Source organism: Engystomops pustulosus, chromosome 6 (genome assembly GCF_040894005.1).
Source record: "Engystomops pustulosus chromosome 6, aEngPut4.maternal, whole genome shotgun sequence".
Taxonomy (NCBI): domain Eukaryota; kingdom Metazoa; phylum Chordata; class Amphibia; order Anura; family Leptodactylidae; genus Engystomops; species Engystomops pustulosus.
This window is the reverse complement of record NC_092416.1, coordinates 166,507,822-166,522,127: the sequence shown is the minus strand read 5'-3', so window position 1 is coordinate 166,522,127 and position 14,306 is coordinate 166,507,822. Positions and strand designations below refer to the sequence as shown.

General features: G+C 43.4%; 21 non-coding genes across 21 annotated transcripts; all 21 read left to right on the top strand.

The window, feature by feature from the left end:
• Positions 1–981: 981 nt before the first annotated feature.
• Positions 982–1,054, top strand: TRNAV-CAC (transfer RNA valine (anticodon CAC)). The gene has a single exon. It is a non-coding gene; the product is annotated as a tRNA-Val (tRNA).
• Positions 1,055–2,038: 984 nt separating this feature from the next.
• TRNAV-AAC (transfer RNA valine (anticodon AAC)) lies at positions 2,039–2,111 on the top strand. The gene has a single exon. It is a non-coding gene; the product is annotated as a tRNA-Val (tRNA).
• A 660-nt stretch (positions 2,112–2,771) lies between these two features.
• TRNAV-CAC (transfer RNA valine (anticodon CAC)) lies at positions 2,772–2,844 on the top strand. Its single transcript has one exon. It is a non-coding gene; the product is annotated as a tRNA-Val (tRNA).
• Positions 2,845–3,611: 767 nt separating this feature from the next.
• Positions 3,612–3,684, top strand: TRNAV-CAC (transfer RNA valine (anticodon CAC)). Its single transcript has one exon. It is a non-coding gene; the product is annotated as a tRNA-Val (tRNA).
• Positions 3,685–4,450: 766 nt separating this feature from the next.
• TRNAV-CAC (transfer RNA valine (anticodon CAC)) lies at positions 4,451–4,523 on the top strand. Its single transcript has one exon. It is a non-coding gene; the product is annotated as a tRNA-Val (tRNA).
• Positions 4,524–4,669: 146 nt separating this feature from the next.
• Positions 4,670–4,742, top strand: TRNAV-AAC (transfer RNA valine (anticodon AAC)). The gene has a single exon. It is a non-coding gene; the product is annotated as a tRNA-Val (tRNA).
• A 547-nt stretch (positions 4,743–5,289) lies between these two features.
• TRNAV-CAC (transfer RNA valine (anticodon CAC)) lies at positions 5,290–5,362 on the top strand. The gene has a single exon. It is a non-coding gene; the product is annotated as a tRNA-Val (tRNA).
• A 766-nt stretch (positions 5,363–6,128) lies between these two features.
• TRNAV-CAC (transfer RNA valine (anticodon CAC)) lies at positions 6,129–6,201 on the top strand. The gene has a single exon. It is a non-coding gene; the product is annotated as a tRNA-Val (tRNA).
• Positions 6,202–6,347: 146 nt separating this feature from the next.
• TRNAV-AAC (transfer RNA valine (anticodon AAC)) lies at positions 6,348–6,420 on the top strand. The gene has a single exon. It is a non-coding gene; the product is annotated as a tRNA-Val (tRNA).
• Positions 6,421–6,967: 547 nt separating this feature from the next.
• TRNAV-CAC (transfer RNA valine (anticodon CAC)) lies at positions 6,968–7,040 on the top strand. The gene has a single exon. It is a non-coding gene; the product is annotated as a tRNA-Val (tRNA).
• A 766-nt stretch (positions 7,041–7,806) lies between these two features.
• On the top strand, positions 7,807–7,879 carry TRNAV-CAC (transfer RNA valine (anticodon CAC)). The gene has a single exon. It is a non-coding gene; the product is annotated as a tRNA-Val (tRNA).
• Positions 7,880–8,645: 766 nt separating this feature from the next.
• TRNAV-CAC (transfer RNA valine (anticodon CAC)) lies at positions 8,646–8,718 on the top strand. The gene has a single exon. It is a non-coding gene; the product is annotated as a tRNA-Val (tRNA).
• A 146-nt stretch (positions 8,719–8,864) lies between these two features.
• On the top strand, positions 8,865–8,937 carry TRNAV-AAC (transfer RNA valine (anticodon AAC)). The gene has a single exon. It is a non-coding gene; the product is annotated as a tRNA-Val (tRNA).
• Positions 8,938–9,484: 547 nt separating this feature from the next.
• TRNAV-CAC (transfer RNA valine (anticodon CAC)) lies at positions 9,485–9,557 on the top strand. The gene has a single exon. It is a non-coding gene; the product is annotated as a tRNA-Val (tRNA).
• Positions 9,558–10,323: 766 nt separating this feature from the next.
• TRNAV-CAC (transfer RNA valine (anticodon CAC)) lies at positions 10,324–10,396 on the top strand. Its single transcript has one exon. It is a non-coding gene; the product is annotated as a tRNA-Val (tRNA).
• A 146-nt stretch (positions 10,397–10,542) lies between these two features.
• TRNAV-AAC (transfer RNA valine (anticodon AAC)) lies at positions 10,543–10,615 on the top strand. Its single transcript has one exon. It is a non-coding gene; the product is annotated as a tRNA-Val (tRNA).
• A 1,388-nt stretch (positions 10,616–12,003) lies between these two features.
• TRNAV-CAC (transfer RNA valine (anticodon CAC)) lies at positions 12,004–12,076 on the top strand. The gene has a single exon. It is a non-coding gene; the product is annotated as a tRNA-Val (tRNA).
• A 146-nt stretch (positions 12,077–12,222) lies between these two features.
• On the top strand, positions 12,223–12,295 carry TRNAV-AAC (transfer RNA valine (anticodon AAC)). Its single transcript has one exon. It is a non-coding gene; the product is annotated as a tRNA-Val (tRNA).
• Positions 12,296–12,842: 547 nt separating this feature from the next.
• TRNAV-CAC (transfer RNA valine (anticodon CAC)) lies at positions 12,843–12,915 on the top strand. Its single transcript has one exon. It is a non-coding gene; the product is annotated as a tRNA-Val (tRNA).
• A 766-nt stretch (positions 12,916–13,681) lies between these two features.
• Positions 13,682–13,754, top strand: TRNAV-CAC (transfer RNA valine (anticodon CAC)). Its single transcript has one exon. It is a non-coding gene; the product is annotated as a tRNA-Val (tRNA).
• A 146-nt stretch (positions 13,755–13,900) lies between these two features.
• TRNAV-AAC (transfer RNA valine (anticodon AAC)) lies at positions 13,901–13,973 on the top strand. Its single transcript has one exon. It is a non-coding gene; the product is annotated as a tRNA-Val (tRNA).
• Positions 13,974–14,306: the final 333 nt, after the last annotated feature.

Sequence of the window (14,306 nt, the reverse complement as noted above, 5' to 3'; positions counted from 1 at the left end):
CCCAGTTCGAGACAAGGTGGGAGTGTCGTTTGGAACCAATCAGAAACGCGTTTTGCGACTTTTGAATGACTCAACATTCCTCGCGTTGGTTTATAAATTTGGTTTTGTTTGCGTCTAAAGACCAGTTGATGTGTTTTCATCGGGTTTCTGTAGTGTAGTGGTTATCACGTTAGCCTCACACGTGAAAGGTCCCCGGTTCGAAACCGGGCAGAAACATGAGATGTTCTACTTTTGAAGACACAAGAGAGAGAAATCTTTTTTCATTGTGTCTTTTCCTCCAAAGTAGCTGCCAGTTATTACTGCGCTCAGTGTTCTCCATCTAGTCTGCTGTACTCAAAGGTCTAGAAGTGAGCAGTCAACGTGTTTCTGTAGTGTAGTGGTTATCACGTTCGCCTAATACGCGAAAGGTCCCCGGTTCGAAACCGGGCAGAAACAAGAGACTGTCTCTTTTTTTTAAGGAATCGGAAAGAAAAATCTTGTTTCGTCGTGTCTTTCCCGCCACGGTAGATGCCACTCATACCTGCCACTAAGAGTTTGCTTCATATGCAAAAGAACCACTGATTTAAACAGAACAGAAAATGACGCAGGGGTTGCTTTTGCTATGGGGCAGTAACAAAATATTCCCGAGTGACATTCACTTTTAGATGACGAGAGAAGAAAGCCCTTGCATTTCTCTTTACATTAGTTTTGTTTGCCTGTAAGGACGGCTTCAGTTTTTTAAACAGTTTTTCAAGAGTAGGGGTTTTCACTTTTGCCTAACGCGTGAAAGTCCCTGTTTGAAAACCGTTGAGTTTCTGTAGTGAAGTGGACATCACATTTGCCACAATTGTCGACGGTGCCCAGTTCGAGACAAGGTGGGAGTGTCGTTTGGAACCAATCAGAAACACGTTTTGCGACTTTTGAATGACTCAACATTCCTCGCGTTGGTTTATAAATTTGGTTTTGTTTGCGTCTAAAGACCAGTTGAGGTGTTTTCATCGGGTTTCTGTAGTGTAGTGGTTATCACGTTCGCCTCACACGCGAAAGGTCCCCGGTTCGAAACCGGGCAGAAACATGAGATGTTCTACTTTTGAAGACACAAGAGAGAGAAATCTTTTTTCATTGTGTCTTTTCCTCCAAAGTAGCTGCCAGTTATTACTGCGCTCAGTGTTCTCCATCTAGTCTGCTGTACTCAAAGGTCTAGAAGTGAGCAGTCAACGTGTTTCTGTAGTGTAGTGGTTATCACGTTCGCCTAATACGCGAAAGGTCCCCGGTTCGAAACCGGGCAGAAACAAGAGACTGTCTCTTTTTTTTAAGGAATCGGAAAGAAAAATCTTGTTTCGTCGTGTCTTTCCCGCCACGGTAGATGCCACTCATACCTGCCACTAAGAGTTTGCTTCATATGCAAAAGAACCACTGATTTAAACAGAACAGAAAATGACGCAGGGGTTGCTTTTGCTATGGGGCAGTAACAAAATATTCCCGAGTGACATTCACTTTTAGATGACGAGAGAAGAAAGCCCTTGCATTTCTCTTTACATTAGTTTTGTTTGCCTGTAAGGACGGCTTCAGTTTTTTAAACAGTTTTTCAAGAGTAGGGGTTTTCACTTTTGCCTAACGCGTGAAAGTCCCTGTTTGAAAACCGTTAAGTTTCTGCAGTGAAGTGGACATCACATTTGCCACAATTGTCGACGGTGCCCAGTTCGAGACAAGGTGGGAGTGTCGTTTGGAACCAATCAGAAACGCGTTTTGCGACTTTTGAATGACTCAACATTCCTCGCGTTGGTTTATAAATTTGGTTTTGTTTGCGTCTAAAGACCAGTTGAGGTGTTTTCATCGGGATTCTGTAGTGTAGTGGTTATTACGTTCGCCTCACACGCGAAAGGTCCCCGGTTCGAAACCGGGCAGAAACATGAGATGTTCTACTTTTGAAGACACAAGAGAGAGAAATCTTTTTTCATTGTGTCTTTTCCTCCAAAGTAGCTGCCAGTTATTACTGCGCTCAGTGTTCTCCATCTAGTCTGCTGTACTCAAAGGTCTAGAAGTGAGCAGTCAACGTGTTTCTGTAGTGTAGTGGTTATCACGTTCGCCTAACACGCGAAAGGTCCCCGGTTCGAAACCGGGCAGAAACAAGAGATTGTCTCTTTTTTTTTAAGGAATCGGAAAGAAAAATCTTGTTTCGTCGTGTCTTTCCCGCCACGGTAGACACGACGAAAGGTCCCCGGATCGAAACCGGGCAGAAACAAGAGACTGTCTCTTTTTTTTTAAGGAATCGGAAAGAAAAATCTTGTTTCGTCGTGTCTTTCCCGCCACGGTAGATGCCACTCATACCTGCCACTAAGAGTTTGCTTCATATGCAAAAGAACCACTGATTTAAACAGAACAGAAAATGACGCAGGGGTTGCTTTTGCTATGGGGCAGTAACAAAATATTCCCGAGTGACATTCACTTTTAGATGACGAGAGAAGAAAGCCCTTGCATTTCTCTTTACATTAGTTTTGTTTGCCTGTAAGGACGGCTTCAGTTTTTTAAACAGTTTTTCAAGAGTAGGGGTTTTCACTTTTTCCTAACGCGTGAAAGTCCCTGTTTGAAAACCGTTGAGTTTCTGTAGTGAAGTGGACATCACATTTGCCACAATTGTCGACGGTGCCCAGTTCGAGACAAGGTGGGAGTGTCGTTTGGAACCAATCAGAAACGCGTTTTGCGACTTTTGAATGACTCAACATTCCTCGCGTTGGTTTATAAATTTGGTTTTGTTTGCGTCTAAAGACCAGTTGAGGTGTTTTCATCGGGTTTCTGTAGTGTAGTGGTTATCACGTTCGCCTCACACGCGAAAGGTCCCCGGTTCGAAACCGGGCAGAAACATGAGATGTTCTACTTTTGAAGACACAAGAGAGAGAAATCTTTTTTCATTGTGTCTTTTCCTCCAAAGTAGCTGCCAGTTATTACTGCGCTCAGTGTTCTCCATCTAGTCTGCTGTACTCAAAGGTCTAGAAGTGAGCAGTCAACGTGTTTCTGTAGTGTAGTGGTTATCACGTTCGCCTAACACGCGAAAGGTCCCCGTTTCGAAACCGGGCAGAAACAAGAGACTGTCTCTTTTTTTTTAAGGAATCGGAAAGAAAAATCTTTGTTTCGTCGTGTCTTTCCCGCCACGGTAGATGCCACTCATACCTGCCACTAAGAGTTTGCTTCATATGCAAAAGAACCACTGATTTAAACAGAACAGAAAATGACGCAGGGGTTGCTTTTGCTATGGGGCAGTAACAAAATATTCCCGAGTGACATTCACTTTTAGATGACGAGAGAAGAAAGCCCTTGCATTTCTCTTTACATTAGTTTTGTTTGCCTGTAAGGACGGCTTCAGTTTTTTAAACAGTTTTTCAAGAGTAGGGGTTTTTACTTTTGCCTAACGCGTGAAAGTCCCTGTTTGAAAACCGTTGAGTTTCTGTAGTGAAGTGGACATCACATTTGCCACAATTGTCGACGGTGCCCAGTTCGAGACAAGGTGGGAGTGTCGTTTGGAACCAATCAGAAACGCGTTTTGCGACTTTTGAATGACTCAACATTCCTCGCGTTGGTTTATAAATTTGGTTTTGTTTGCGTCTAAAGACCAGTTGAGGTGTTTTCATCGGGTTTCTGTAGTGTAGTGGTTATCACGTTCGCCTCACACGCGAAAGGTCCCCGGTTCGAAACCGGGCAGAAACATGAGATGTTCTATTTTTGAAGACACAAGAGAGAGAAATCTTTTTTCATTGTGTCTTTTCCTCCAAAGTAGCTGCCAGTTATTACTGCGCTCAGTGTTCTCCATCTAGTCTGCTGTACTCAAAGGTCTAGAAATGAGCAGTCAACGTGTTTCTGTAGTGTAGTGGTTATCACGTTCGCCTAACACGCGAAAGGTCCCCGGATCGAAACCGGGCAGAAACAAGAGACTGTCTCTTTTTTTTTAAGGAATCGGAAAGAAAAATCTTGTTTCGTCGTGTCTTTCCCGCCACGGTAGATGCCACTCATACCTGCCACTAAGAGTTTGCTTCATATGCAAAAGAACCACTGATTTAAACAGAACAGAAAATGACGCAGGGGTTGCTTTTGCTATGGGGCAGTAACAAAATATTCCCGAGTGACATTCACTTTTAGATGACGATAGAAGAAAGCCCTTACATTTCTCTTTACATTAGTTTTGTTTGCCTGTAAGGACGGCTTCAGTTTTTTAAACAGTTTTTCAAGAGTAGGGGTTTTCACTTTTGCCTAACGCGTGAAAGTCCCTGTTTGAAAACCGTTGAGTTTCTGTAGTGAAGTGGACATCACATTTGCCACAATTGTCGACGGTGCCCAGTTCGAGACAAGGTGGGAGTGTCGTTTGGAACCAATCAGAAACGCGTTTTGCGACTTTTGAATGACTCAACATTCCTCGCGTTGGTTTATAAATTTGTTTTTGTTTGCGTCTAAAGACCAGTTGAGGTGTTTTCATCGGGTTTCTGTAGTGTAGTGGTTATCACGTTCGCCTCACACGCGAAAGGTCCCCGGTTCGAAACCGGGCAGAAACATGAGATGTTCTACTTTTGAAGACACAAGAGAGAGAAATCTTTTTTCATTGTGTCTTTTCCTCCAAAGTAGCTGCCAGTTATTACTGCGCTCAGTGTTCTCTATCTAGTCTGCTGTACTCAAAGGTCTAGAAGTGAGCAGTCAACGTGTTTCTGTAGTGTAGTGGTTATCATGTTCGCCTAACACGCGAAAGGTCCCCGGTTCGAAACCGGGCAGAAACAAGAGACTGTCTCTTTTTTTTTAAGGAATCGGAAAGAAAAATCTTGTTTCGTCGTGTCTTTCCCGCCACGGTAGATGCCACTCATACCTGCCACTAAGAGTTTGCTTCATATGCAAAAGAACCACTGATTTAAACAGAACAGAAAATGACGCAGGGGTTGCTTTTGCTATGGGGCAGTAACAAAATATTCCCGAGTGACATTCACTTTTAGATGACGAGAGAAGAAAGCCCTTGCATTTCTCTTTACATTAGTTTTGTTTGCCTGTAAGGACGGCTTCAGTTTTTTAAACAGTTTTTCAAGAGTAGGGGTTTTCACTTTTGCCTAACGCGTGAAAGTCCCTGTTTGAAAACCGTTGAGTTTCTGTAGTGAAGTGGACATCACATTTGCCACAATTGTCGACGGTGCCCAGTTCGAGACAAGGTGGGAGTGTCGTTTGGAACCAATCAGAAACGCGTTTTGCGACTTTTGAATGACTCAACATTCCTCGCGTTGGGTTATAAATTTGGTTTTGTTTGCGTCTAAAGACCAGTTGAGGTGTTTTCATCGGGTTTCTGTAGTGTAGTGGTTATCACGTTCGCCTCACACGCGAAAGGTCCCCGGTTCGAAACCGGGCAGAAACATGAGATGTTCTATTTTTGAAGACACAAGAGAGAGAAATCTTTTTTCATTGTGTCTTTTCCTCCAAAGTAGCTGCCAGTTATTACTGCGCTCAGTGTTCTCCATCTAGTCTGCTGTACTCAAAGGTCTAGAAGTGAGCAGTCAACGTGTTTCTGTAGTGTAGTGGTTATCACGTTCGGCTAACACGCGAAAGGTCCCCGGATCGAAACCGGGCAGAAACAAGAGACTGTCTCTTTTTTTTTAAGGAATCGGAAAGAAAAATCTTGTTTTGTCGTGTCTTTCCCGCCACGGTAGATGCCACTCATACCTGCCACTAAGAGTTTGCTTCATATGCAAAAGAACCACTGATTTAAACAGAACAGAAAATGACGCAGGGGTTGCTTTTGCTATGGGGCAGTAACAAAATATTCCCGAGTGACATTCACTTTTAGATGACGAGAGAAGAAAGCCCTTGCATTTCTCTTTACATTAGTTTTGTTTGCCTGTAAGGACGGCTTCAGTTTTTTAAACAGTTTTTCAAGAGTAGGGGTTTTCACTTTTGCCTAACGCGTGAAAGTCCCTGTTTGAAAACCGTTGAGTTTCTGTAGTGAAGTGGACATCACATTTGCCACAATTGTCGACGGTGCCCAGTTCGAGACAAGGTGGGAGTGTCGTTTGGAACCAATCAGAAACGCGTTTTGCGACTTTTGAATGACTCAACATTCCTCGCGTTGGTTTATAAATTTGGTTTTGTTTGCGTCTAAAGACCAGTTGAGGTGTTTTCATCGGGTTTCTGTAGTGTAGTGGTTATCACGTTCGCCTCACACGCGAAAGGTCCCCGGTTCGAAACCGGGCAGAAACATGAGATGTTCTACTTTTGAAGACACAAGAGAGAGAAATCTTTTTTCATTGTGTCTTTTCCTCCAAAGTAGCTGCCAGTTATTACTGCGCTCAGTGTTCTCCATCTAGTCTGCTGTACTCAAAGGTCTAGAAGTGAGCAGTCAACGTGTTTCTGTAGTGTAGTGGTTATCACGTTCGCCTAACACGCGAAAGGTCCCCGGTTCGAAACCGGGCAGAAACAAGAGACTGTCTCTTTTTTTTTAAGGAATCGGAAAGAAAAATCTTGTTTTGTCGTGTCTTTCCCGCCACGGTAGATGCCACTCATACCTGCCACTAAGAGTTTGCTTCATATGCAAAAGAACCACTGATTTAAACAGAACAGAAAATGACGCAGGGGTTGCTTTTGCTATGGGGCAGTAACAAAATATTCCCGAGTGACATTCACTTTTAGATGACGAGAGAAGAAAGCCCTTGCATTTCTCTTTACATTAGTTTTGTTTGCCTGTAAGGACGGCTTCAGTTTTTTAAACAGTTTTTCAAGAGTAGGGGTTTTCACTTTTGCATAACGCGTGAAAGTCCCTGTTTGAAAACCGTTGAGTTTCTGTAGTGAAGTGGACATCACATTTGCCACAATTGTCGACGGTGCCCAGTTCGAGACAAGGTGGGAGTGTCGTTTGGAACCAATCAGAAACGCGTTTTGCGACTTTTGAATGACTCAACATTCCTCGCGTTGGTTTATAAATTTGGTTTTGTTTGCGTCTAAAGACCAGTTGAGGTGTTTTCATCGGGTTTCTGTAGTGTAGTGGTTATCACGTTCGCCTCACACGCGAAAGGTCCCCGGTTCGAAACCGGGCAGAAACATGAGATGTTCTATTTTTGAAGACACAAGAGAGAGAAATCTTTTTTCATTGTGTCTTTTCCTCCAAAGTAGCTGCCAGTTATTACTGCGCTCAGTGTTCTCCATCTAGTCTGCTGTACTCAAAGGTCTAGAAGTGAGCAGTCAACGTGTTTCTGTAGTGTAGTGGTTATCACGTTCGCCTAACACGCGAAAGGTCCCCGGATCGAAACCGGGCAGAAACAAGAGACTGTCTCTTTTTTTTTAAGGAATCGGAAAGAAAAATCTTGTTTTGTCGTGTCTTTCCCGCCACGGTAGATGCCACTCATACCTGCCACTAAGAGTTTGCTTCATATGCAAAAGAACCACTGATTTAAACAGAACAGAAAATGACGCAGGGGTTGCTTTTGCTATGGGGCAGTAACAAAATATTCCCGAGTGACATTCACTTTTAGATGACAAGAGAAGAAAGCCCTTGCATTTCTCTTTACATTAGTTTTGTTTGCCTGTAAGGACGGCTTCAGTTTTTTAAACAGTTTTTCAAGAGTAGGGGTTTTCACTTTTGCCTAACGCGTGAAAGTCCCTGTTTGAAAACCGTTGAGTTTCTGTAGTGAAGTGGACATCACATTTGCCACAATTGTCGACGGTGCCCAGTTCGAGACAAGGTGGGAGTGTCGTTTGGAACCAATCAGAAACGCGTTTTGCGACTTTTGAATGACTCAACATTCCTCGCGTTGGGTTATAAATTTGGTTTTGTTTGCGTCTAAAGACCAGTTGAGGTGTTTTCATCGGGTTTCTGTAGTGTAGTGGTTATCACGTTCGCCTCACACGCGAAAGGTCCCCGGTTCGAAACCGGGCAGAAACATGAGATGTTCTATTTTTGAAGACACAAGAGAGAGAAATCTTTTTTCATTGTGTCTTTTCCTCCAAAGTAGCTGCCAGTTATTACTGCGCTCAGTGTTCTCCATCTAGTCTGCTGTACTCAAAGGTCTAGAAGTGAGCAGTCAACGTGTTTCTGTAGTGTAGTGGTTATCACGTTCGCCTAACACGCGAAAGGTCCCCGGATCGAAACCGGGCAGAAACAAGAGACTGTCTCTTTTTTTTTAAGGAATCGGAAAGAAAAATCTTGTTTTGTCGTGTCTTTCCCGCCACGGTAGATGCCACTCATACCTGCCACTAAGAGTTTGCTTCATATGCAAAAGAACCACTGATTTAAACAGAACAGAAAATGACGCAGGGGTTGCTTTTGCTATGGGGCAGTAACAAAATATTCCCGAGTGACATTCACTTTTAGATGACGAGAGAAGAAAGCCCTTGCATTTCTCTTTACATTAGTTTTGTTTGCCTGTAAGGACGGCTTCAGTTTTTTAAACAGTTTTTCAAGAGTAGGGGTTTTCACTTTTGCCTAACGCGTGAAAGTCCCTGTTTGAAAACCGTTGAGTTTCTGTAGTGAAGTGGACATCACATTTGCCACAATTGTCGACGGTGCCCAGTTCGAGACAAGGTGGGAGTGTCGTTTGGAACCAATCAGAAACGCGTTTTGCGACTTTTGAATGACTCAACATTCCTCGCGTTGGTTTATAAATTTGGTTTTGTTTGCGTCTAAAGACCAGTTGAGGTGTTTTCATCGGGTTTCTGTAGTGTAGTGGTTATCACGTTCGCCTCACACGCGAAAGGTCCCCGGTTCGAAACCGGGCAGAAACATGAGATGTTCTACTTTTGAAGACACAAGAGAGAGAAATCTTTTTTCATAGTGTCTTTTCCTCCAAAGTAGCTGCCAGTTATTACTGCGCTCAGTGTTCTCCATCTAGTCTGCTGTACTCAAAGGTCTAGAAGTGAGCAGTCAACGTGTTTCTGTAGTGTAGTGGTTATCACGTTCGCCTAACACGCGAAAGGTCCCCGGTTCGAAACCGGGCAGAAACAAGAGACTGTCTCTTTTTTTTTAAGGAATCGGAAAGAAAAATCTTGTTTCGTCGTGTCTTTCCCGCCACGGTAGATGCCACTCATACCTGCCACTAAGAGTTTGCTTCATATGCAAAAGAACCACTGATTTAAACAGAACAGAAAATGACGCAGGGGTTGCTTTTGCTATGGGGCAGTAACAAAATATTCCCGAGTGACATTCACTTTTAGATGACGAGAGAAGAAAGCCCTTGCATTTCTCTTTACATTAGTTTTGTTTGCCTGTAAGGACGGCTTCAGTTTTTTAAACAGTTTTTCAAGAGTAGGGGTTTTCACTTTTGCATAAAGCGTGAAAGTCCCTGTTTGAAAACCGTTGAGTTTCTGTAGTGAAGTGGACATCACATTTGCCACAATTGTCGACGGTGCCCAGTTCGAGACAAGGTGGGAGTGTCGTTTGGAACCAATCAGAAACGCGTTTTGCGACTTTTGAATGACTCAACATTCCTCGCGTTGGTTTATAAATTTGGTTTTGTTTGCGTCTAAAGACCAGTTGAGGTGTTTTCATCGGGTTTCTGTAGTGTAGTGGTTATCACGTTCGCCTCACACGCGAAAGGTCCCCGGTTCGAAACCGGGCAGAAACATGAGATGTTCTATTTTTGAAGACACAAGAGAGAGAAATCTTTTTTCATTGTGTCTTTTCCTCCAAAGTAGCTGCCAGTTATTACTGCGCTCAGTGTTCTCCATCTAGTCTGCTGTACTCAAAGGTCTAGAAGTGAGCAGTCAACGTGTTTCTGTAGTGTAGTGGTTATCACGTTCGCCTAACACGCGAAAGGTCCCCGGATCGAAACCGGGCAGAAACAAGAGACTGTCTCTTTTTTTTTAAGGAATCGGAAAGAAAAATCTTGTTTTGTCGTGTCTTTCCCGCCACGGTAGATGCCACTCATACCTGCCACTAAGAGTTTGCTTCATATGCAAAAGAACCACTGATTTAAACAGAACAGAAAATGACGCAGGGGTTGCTTTTGCTATGGGGCAGTAACAAAATATTCCCGAGTGACATTCACTTTTAGATGACGAGAGAAGAAAGCCCTTGCATTTCTCTTTACATTAGTTTTGTTTGCCTGTAAGGACGGCTTCAGTTTTTTAAACAGTTTTTCAAGAGTAGGGGTTTTCACTTTTTCCTAACGCGTGAAAGTCCCTGTTTGAAAACCGTTGAGTTTCTGTAGTGAAGTGGACATCACATTTGCCACAATTGTCGACGGTGCCCAGTTCGAGACAAGGTGGGAGTGTCGTTTGGAACCAATCAGAAACGCGTTTTGCGACTTTTGAATGACTCAACATTCCTCGCGTTGGTTTATAAATTTGGTTTTGTTTGCGTCTAAAGACCAGTTGAGGTGTTTTCATCGGGTTTCTGTAGTGTAGTGGTTATCACGTTCGCCTCACACGCGAAAGGTCCCCGGTTCGAAACCGGGCAGAAACATGAGATGTTCTACATTTGAAGACACAAGAGAGAGAAATCTTTTTTCATTGTGTCTTTTCCTCCAAAGTAGCTGCCAGTTATTACTGCGCTCAGTGTTCTCCATCTAGTCTGCTGTACTCAAAGGTCTAGAAGTGAGCAGTCAACGTGTTTCTGTAGTGTAGTGGTTATCACGTTCGCCTAACACGCGAAAGGTCCCCGGTTCGAAACCGGGCAGAAACAAGAGACTGTCTCTTTTTTTTTTAAGGAATCGGAAAGAAAAATCTTTGTTTCGTCGTGTCTTTCCCGCCACGGTAGATGCCACTCATACCTGCCACTAAGAGTTTGCTTCATATGCAAAAGAACCACTGATTTAAACAGAACAGAAAATGACGCAGGGGTTGCTTTTGCTATGGGGCAGTAACAAAATATTCCCGAGTGACATTCACTTTTAGATGACGAGAGAAGAAAGCCCTTGCATTTCTCTTTACATTAGTTTTGTTTGCCTGTAAGGACGGCTTCAGTTTTTTAAACAGTTTTTCAAGAGTAGGGGTTTTCACTTTTGCCTAACGCGTGAAAGTCCCTGTTTGAAAACCGTTGAGTTTCTGTAGTGAAGTGGACATCACATTTGCCACAATTGTCGACGGTGCCCAGTTCGAGACAAGGTGGGAGTGTCGTTTGGAACCAATCAGAAACGCGTTTTGCGACTTTTGAATGACTCAACATTCCTCGCGTTGGTTTATAAATTTGGTTTTGTTTGCGTCTAAAGACCAGTTGAGGTGTTTTCATCGGGTTTCTGTAGTGTAGTGGTTATCACGTTCGCCTCACTCGCGAAAGGTCCCCGGTTCGAAACCGGGCAGAAACATGAGATGTTCTACTTTTGAAGACACAAGAGAGAGAAATCTTTTTTCATTGTGTGTTTTCCTCCAAAGTAGCTGCCAGTTATTACTGCGCTCAGTGTTCTCCATCTAGTCTGCTGTACTCAAAGGTCTAGAAATGAGCAGTCAACGTGTTTCTGTAGTGTAGTGGTGATCACGTTCGCCTAACACGCGAAAGGTCCCCGGATCGAAACCGGGCAGAAACAAGAGACTGTCTCTTTTTTTTTAAGGAATCGGAAAGAAAAATCTTGTTTCGTCGTGTCTTTCCCGCCACGGTAGATGCCACTCATACCTGCCACTAAGAGTTTGCTTCATATGCAAAAGAACCACTGATTTAAACAGAACAGAAAATGACGCAGGGGTTGCTTTTGCTATGGGGCAGTAACAAAATATTCCCGAGTGACATTCACTTTTAGATGACGATAGAAGAAAGCCCTTACATTTCTCTTTACATTAGTTTTGTTTGCCTGTAAGGACGGCTTCAGTTTTTTAAACAGTTTTTCAAGAGTAGGGGTTTTCACTTTTGCCTAACGCGTGAAAGTCCCTGTTTGAAAACCGTTGAGTTTCTGTAGTGAAGTGGACATCACATTTGCCACAATTGTCGACGGTGCCCAGTTCGAGACAAGGTGGGAGTGTCGTTTGGAACCAATCAGAAACGCGTTTTGCGACTTTTGAATGACTCAACATTCCTCGCGTTGGTTTATAAATTTGGTTTTGTTTGCGTCTAAAGACCAGTTGAGGTGTTTTCATCGGGTTTCTGTAGTGTAGTGGTTATCACGTTCGCCTCACACGCGAAAGGTCCCCGGTTCGAAACCGGGCAGAAACATGAGATGTTCTACTTTTGAAGACACAAGAGAGAGAAATCTTTTTTCATTGTGTCTTTTCCTCCAAAGTAGCTGCCAGTTATTACTGCGCTCAGTGTTCTCCATCTAGTCTGCTGTACTCAAAGGTCTAGAAGTGAGCAGTCAACGTGTTTCTGTAGTGTAGTGGTTATCACGTTCGCCTAACACGCGAAAGGTCCCCGGTTCGAAACCGGGCAGAAACAAGAGACTGTCTCTTTTTTTTTAAGGAATCGGAAAGAAAAATCTTGTTTCGTCGTGTCTTTCCCGCCACGGTAGATGCCACTCATACCTGCCACTAAGAGTTTGCTTCATATGCAAAAGAACCACTGATTTAAACAGAACAGAAAATGACGCAGGGGTTGCTTTTGCTATGGGGCAGTAACAAAATATTCCCGAGTGACATTCACTTTTAGATGACGAGAGAAGAAAGCCCTTGCATTTCTCTTTACATTAGTTTTGTTTGCCTGTAAGGACGGCTTCAGTTTTTTAAACAGTTTTTCAAGAGTAGGGGTTTTCACTTTTGCCTAACGCGTGAAAGTCCCTGTTTGAAAACCGTTGAGTTTCTGTAGTGAAGTGGACATCACATTTGCCACAATTGTCGACGGTGCCCAGTTCGAGACAAGGTGGGAGTGTCGTTTGGAACCAATCAGAAACGCGTTTTGCGACTTTTGAATGACTCAACATTCCTCGCGTTGGGTTATAAATTTGGTTTTGTTTGCGTCTAAAGACCAGTTGAGGTGTTTTCATCGGGTTTCTGTAGTGTAGTGGTTATCACGTTCGCCTCACACGCGAAAGGTCCCCGGTTCGAAACCGGGCAGAAACATGAGATGTTCTATTTTTGAAGACACAAGAGAGAGAAATCTTTTTTCATTGTGTCTTTTCCTCCAAAGTAGCTGCCAGTTATTACTGCGCTCAGTGTTCTCCATCTAGTCTGCTGTACTCAAAGGTCTAGAAGTGAGCAGTCAACGTGTTTCTGTAGTGTAGTGGTTATCACGTTCGCCTAACACGCGAAAGGTCCCCGGATCGAAACCGGGCAGAAACAAGAGACTGTCTCTTTTTTTTTAAGGAATCGGAAAGAAAAATCTTGTTTTGTCGTGTCTTTCCCGCCACGGTAGATGCCACTCATACCTGCCACTAAGAGTTTGCTTCATATGCAAAAGAACCACTGATTTAAACAGAACAGAAAATGACGCAGGGGTTGCTTTTGCTATGGGGCAGTAACAAAATATTCCCGAGTGACATTCACTTTTAGATGACGAGAGAAGAAAGCCCTTGCATTTCTCTTTACATTAGTTTTGTTTGCCTGTAAGGACGGCTTCAGTTTTTTAAACAGTTTTTCAAGAGTAGGGGTTTTCACTTTTGCCTAACGCGTGAAAGTCCCTGTTTGAAAACCGTTGAGTTTCTGTAGTGAAGTGGACATCACATTTGCCACAATTGTCGACGGTGCCCAGTTCGAGACAAGGTGGGAGTGTCGTTTGGAACCAATCAGAAACGCGTTTTGCGACTTTTGAATGACTCAACATTCCTCGCGTTGGTTTATAAATTTGGTTTTGTTTGCGTCTAAAGACCAGTTGAGGTGTTTTCATCGGGTTTCTGTAGTGTAGTGGTTATCACGTTCGCCTCACACGCGAAAGGTCCCCGGTTCGAAACCGGGCAGAAACATGAGATGTTCTACTTTTGAAGACACAAGAGAGAGAAATCTTTTTTCATAGTGTCTTTTCCTCCAAAGTAGCTGCCAGTTATTACTGCGCTCAGTGTTCTCCATCTAGTCTGCTGTACTCAAAGGTCTAGAAGTGAGCAGTCAACGTGTTTCTGTAGTGTAGTGGTTATCACGTTCGCCTAACACGCGAAAGGTCCCCGGTTCGAAACCGGGCAGAAACAAGAGACTGTCTCTTTTTTTTTAAGGAATCGGAAAGAAAAATCTTGTTTCGTCGTGTCTTTCCCGCCACGGTAGATGCCACTCATACCTGCCACTAAGAGTTTGCTTCATATGCAAAAGAACCACTGATTTAAACAGAACAGAAAATGACGCAGGGGTTGCTTTTGCTATGGGGCAGTAACAAAATATTCCCGAGTGACATTCACTTTTAGATGACGAGAGAAGAAAGCCCTTGCATTTCTCTTTACATTAGTTTTGTTTGCCTGTAAGGACGGCTTCAGTTTTTTAAACAGTTTTTCAAGAGTAGGGGTTTTCACTTTTGCATAACGCGTGAA